This window comes from Camarhynchus parvulus, chromosome 11 (genome assembly GCF_901933205.1).
Source record: "Camarhynchus parvulus chromosome 11, STF_HiC, whole genome shotgun sequence".
In the NCBI taxonomy this organism is placed as follows: domain Eukaryota; kingdom Metazoa; phylum Chordata; class Aves; order Passeriformes; family Thraupidae; genus Camarhynchus; species Camarhynchus parvulus.
In genome coordinates, this window is record NC_044581.1 from 19,126,165 (window position 1) to 19,131,907 (window position 5,743).

At 43.9% G+C, this 5,743-nt stretch overlaps 1 long non-coding RNA gene across 1 annotated transcript; it reads right to left on the reverse strand.

Annotated features, from left to right (window-relative positions):
• Positions 1–1,872: 1,872 nt before the first annotated feature.
• LOC115907869 lies at positions 1,873–5,178 on the reverse strand. Its single transcript, XR_004061070.1, has 3 exons — positions 4,624–5,178; positions 3,385–3,594; positions 1,873–2,840 (listed from the first exon to the last, which is right to left on the reverse strand). It is a non-coding gene; the product is annotated as an uncharacterized LOC115907869 (long non-coding RNA).
• Positions 5,179–5,743: the final 565 nt, after the last annotated feature.

A 5,743-nucleotide genomic window follows, 5' to 3' on the forward strand; every position in this document is an offset into this window, starting at 1 on the left:
CGCCCCCGCCCCGCCCGCCCGCCCGCGCGCCGCCGGCCCCGCCGGCCCCCGCGCCCCGCGGCCGCCCCGCCGGCCCCGCGCGCGCCGCGCCCGCCCCGCGATCAGGCGGTGCCCGGGCAGCCCCGACCGCGGCCCGCCCTGCGCGCGCCGTCCTGGGGCCGCCAGCGCCCCCTGCTGCCCGCGGGAGCGGCACCGCTCGGGAGCCTCCGCCTGTATCCCGGCACCGCTCGGGAGCCTCCGCCTGTATCCCGGCACCGCTCGGGAACCTGCTCCTGTATCCCGGCACCGCTCGGGAACCTCCTCCCGTACCCCGGCACCGCTCAGGTAACTCCTTGCAGAAGTCCCCGCACCCCCCGGCACCGCTCGATCTCCGCACCCCCGGCACCGCTCGGGAACCTCCTCCCGCATCCCGGCACCGCTCAGGTAACTCCTCCCGCATCCCGGCACCGCTCGGGAACCTGCTCCTGTATTCCCACTCGGGAACCTCCTCCCGCATCCCGGCACCGCTCAGGTAACTCCTCCCGCACCGTGGCACCGCTCGGGAGCCTCCTCCTTTATTCCGGCACCGCTCAGGAACCTCCGCCTGTATCCCGGCACCGCTCGGGAACCTGCTCCTGTATCCCGGCACCGCTCAGGTAACTCCTCCCGCACCCCGGCACCGCTCCGCAACCTCCTCCTATATCCCGGGTACCGTCCCTGGGACTTGCTCAGGTACCTTCTCCTGATCTTCGGTTCTTGCCCTGATACTTGTGCTCCGGCTCCTCCCTGCACCCCCTGGCACCTGCCCTGGCACCTCTCCACAGCCACGGTCCCCACCCTGCGGTGCCCCCGCCAGTGCAGCCGCGGTGCCGGCAGTGCCGGGGGGGATCTGGATGAGCACAGCGTGTAAATTGTTGCTGACTGATCAAGCTGTCATTACCACCCGCTCCTCACACCCCTAACACCCTCTGTTTGACCAACAGAACCAGGAGAGCACATCAGGGTTTTTACAAACAGACTTTCCTCGATGGTTTGTCAGTCATTCCAGCTTTTCAAAGTGCTGAAATACTGCCCTGGGTGGCCCAACCGGCCTAAAAGTGACATCAACTATTCTCGTGCAGTTTTGGTTCTGTAGTGCCTGTTACGTGTGGATTTCAAAGCACTTGTGCAGGAAAATTAAACTGATCAATGCATCAAAATCAACTGATCATGCAGTCAGTCCAAAGGAGAGCAAAAGACTGACTTGCACAAATTCACACCTCAGGTTTCTCCCTGTTTCTGGTCCATGACTTCCCTTTCAGATCCCACCAGAATGTTCCAGTGATGTGGTTCCAGCCCCTGCCTTCTGAGAGGAGGTGAAGCATGAGCTGAGGCTGCCCGAAAAGGCAGCAGGAATTCCTTCCTTGAAAAGCCTCAGAACTTCACAAGGCACTGAACAACTTGAATAACTTTGACCTCAGTCCTGCTCCAAAGGAGAGGAGACCAAAGGCTCCACAGGGCCTTTCCAACCTGAACTATACCTAAGGTGAGGTAAATTGTCAGTATTGCAACATTCTCACCTTGTGGCAAGTAAAGATTCACACCTTACATATTTTAGCCACTTGAGACATATTTCAGATCTTGACAATGTGGATACTAATACACATTCAGTCAAAGGATGAAGTAACAGATTGTCTGGACTAGGCTGGTGTCCCGGGGAAAACACCTGGAGTGTGTAAGGGACCCCAGTGTCCTCCCTGGGGACGCTCCACCTCAAGAGCCCTTTTGGCTCCCACTCTGCCAATAGTTCCACTGATACTGAACCCTGCTACTGCCAACAGCTCCACTCAGGGACATCTTTTATAGATGTTTCAATATTTGAATAAAATAATAAAACCCCAAAATTACAACAGATGAAAATATTGGAAGGCATATTTATTGCATCATTGGCATCATCTTTATTGCAAGTCTCTCGGGTTTTGGTTACCTTGCCTGTTTCCAAGCATTTAAGCCATATCATAGTGAAAACCTAGTGCTAATACAACAACTAAACCTTTTCCATAATAAAATAACTATTGATTCATCCTTCCTATATCAGAACAAGTAAAAATACAACTGAAATACAAAGGCTATCACTGAAAAAGCAAGTTACCAAGGCTTTCAGTAAAGCTTCCTATAAAAAAATGTGTAATTAGCAGAAATTCTGGTTCTGCTCACTTATTTGAAAAATACACCAGAAAACTGTCCAATTATAAACAGAAGCCATATTCTACCAGTACCTGCTCAGTTCAACAGTGAGTACAGAATTTCTGTAGCAGTGAAAGATTTGCCTCCTCTGTGCAGCAGTGTTTAACCACAAATTCAGTGTCTTCTGTCACAGAGATGTTTTTCTGCACATGCAGCATATTCAACACGTGACAAAATATTCCACCTGCTTTAAACATTTCACTAATTAAGAGGAAACAGATTCAGACACAACAACATGAACAACACTTCCAGACATGAAGTATTAATTTTAGCAATATATCCTTTTCTTACAAATAGTACAGAGCAAGCGACAAAAAGTTAACTCAAAAATTGCACAGATCGAATGCTCAAGAAGGTTAAATTATGTTCCAAATTAATGAAATTTTTACCAAGAGAGATTTTGTTGCCTATGATAGCATTACTTAAATAAACTGTCAAGTTATGGTAAATTAAAATTACAATGCATAACAATTCTGTCAGTTGTCACTGAAAAACAGGAGTCCAAGCCAACCTAAATTCTCCAAGGGCTTGAGTTGTTCTGGTAATACTTCACTGTTACAAAGGCTGTTCTTGAACATTCTGCAGCAAAGCACTCACAGATGATGTTACTGATGTCCTTTGTGGGCTTTTTTCATCTATAAAATGGAGATAAAAGAGAAAATATCAAGATAAATGTTGCCCCAGACCACTGCACAATTACAGACCAGCTTTCCATAGACAAAGGCTTGTCACTTAATTGCCCCCATGGTCTCCAAAGCACAGGAGCAATGCTCCCTGTGTGAGGGATGCATGGATTTATCACTGGGAAACTGCTGCAGAGGCTCTCACAGACCAGCATCACAACAGAGGCTGAGCAGAGAGGAGACCAATTTCCTGATAAACACAGGGATTAGTTTAGAGTCCTTAATGACACTCACTCTCTTTGTACCCTGTCAGGTGGCAGTGGTGGGTTCCAAGGCTCTCTGGTCTTTTCCCTACTTTAGTTCTCTCTCTCCAAGTACCAGCCCTGATGGAATTACACCAGAGGCCAATCTCATGGGCACTGCACTGACACAAGGCACAATCCCATGGCTGCACACTCTAAAAGCCTGTCTTTATTTCTGCAAGTCAGCTCAGGGGCTAACAATGGAAACTGGACTCCCAGCATTTGCCATCAGTAGAAAACTCAGTGATGAGTACCTGCACCTGTAACCTGTAGTATTTCTTGGAAAGGTCAACGCCCGTCCGTCCTTTCTGGAAAGGGTAAGACCACAAAATCAAATTCCAGTGGTTGCCCATTTTTTGGACGCCTTTCAAAAGGCAGTTGATTTCTTCAGTTGTGAAGTCTTTTCGGACTCTTCTCTTGGTCAAAGGTCTCATGCTCATGGCCAGGGAACACATTTCATTGACCTGCAAATAATTACTTTGGTATCATTAAGAATTATGTAAATGTATATACTATTTTGCACGTGGAAGTAACATATTACTGGCAATTCAACATTTAATAGTTGTACAGAAATGGTCCCATTGGCAAAGGAACAATGCTTCTCCAAGGTTTCTTCACTGTCACTACTTACTAAAATATAGTATTTTTCTGTGATCTTCATTTCTGTTGTGCCTACATAGTTTATTCTTTTAGCAGGTTTATTCCTTTAGGTTTCTGTTACTTCCATACTGTGCAAATCTTCATCAATATGGGAAAAATCAGACCTTCAGATCCACCATTCTGAAAATGTGTCAGCTGAAAAATGCTGAACTCAATTCAGGGCTAAATCAGTGTGACTGGAGTAGAATCAACACAGGAATATTTTTTTAATAAGATTCATTTTGCTACTAGGTTCCTGCTAAAGGCGACTAAAAAGGAAACTATGCAATTCCTATGCTTTTATTTGGCCATTTATAAACATGTCAGTGCATGATTAGGCTTTGCATAACTAACCTCATCTTTGTCAAGTGAATGTGTGCAATTTTCTTTTAAATGCTGACATTTCTGGCTGCACATCTCTTTGACTCTCTGTCTCTTCTGGTTAGTATCTTGGGATTTTTGTAAAGCTACAAAATTGTGAACAAGGAGGCCACTTAGTCATGTTAAGCTAACTAAAATCTACTGAAAAACTGGATATAAAACTGTAAAGGAGCATTTATTCTAATTAATCTGAATATGTAAATGTTGCTTTGTTAGTAATATCTCGTTCTCCTTAGATCTTTTTCTCATAATCCACATTAAGACATAAGGACTACTGATGAACCCAGAAGCAAATAATAAGATTATTGATATTCAAGTTGATTTTTGTGAGAGAAAGTGTAACAGTTTATTTAAATTCATAGCCATTTATCTCCAATAGCAAGAACAGGTGCTTCTCTCAATGCCCTGACCTAAACCCAAATACTGACTTTCAGTTGTGCATATCAGAGAATTCATTTTCTGATAATACTCACAGTTTCCATAAGCAGGTGTCAAGTTATAGTTGCTAGTCCACCTAGTATTTCTACTACATTCATCTCTCTTTGAAGTATTAGGTTTGTCTTTTCTATTTGGAGTCAAAAGAATGCCTTAAAAATAAGCAATAAAACATTACACCTCTTTATTAGAAAAAACCCAAATCATAAAACATAGGTTATGTTTTAGCAATTGAAATTTAAGCAAGAGCTATTTTTTGAGCTATACCACTAATCTGGTCTTGGTAGAAAGACTGGAAAATTCAGTTTACTTCAGCTGACAGGAAATGTGTACTTGCTAAAGATAATATATTGTTCTAATGGGCTTTCAAGATGAAGTACAGTTGCTTTGGTTAGTTTTTTTATGTTTTAAAATACCTTTCTGGCTTTCATAAGACGAATTACTCAATTACTGAATCTGATGGGGAAATATATAAACAAATTTTAAAATCAACCGACTAGCTTTTACTGGGCATTAATAAATAAAATAACCATGTGAACAAGGCTTTTGAAAATAAGAGTACTAAAAATAAATTTTTGGTGGGAATTTCAAAATTCAAATTTCAATTCTCATTTCAAAGAATTCATTCTTAAGGATTCCCCTTGTAGCTGAGTATCACAAGCCCCAAGTCCTTAGCAGAGCTCCCAGCAGGAACAGGAATGAATCTAATGGAATAACATGTTTGGAACTGCATAAGGAGTGGTGCTGAATCCAGGTTCAGGCAGCTAAGCTCCGCTCTGAGCCTGACTAAACCTCTCCATTTTAGAAAACAATACCACAAAAAACTGAGGAATAGCAAATGCCATGGAAGTAATCCTGACAGGATTCAAAACAGGATCAATACAGCAAGTGCCAGGTAACTTTGCAGGGAAATAATGTGCATTACACAATTTCATTATTACAGAGTATGCATTTTCTGGCCTAATAATATACAGATTGTTCTCAGAATCTAGAGGAAAAAAAAAGAAAATAATTTTCTATTCACAGTCTCCCATGATAAAGTTCTGCAAAAAAATTAGTAGAAAGTAAGGGCTTTTCATACTAGTTTCCGAACCAAGCCCTTACTTTGGAAACTATCCTTCTTGCTCCTAAAAGTTGGTATTTCTTTATGCAGCCTGT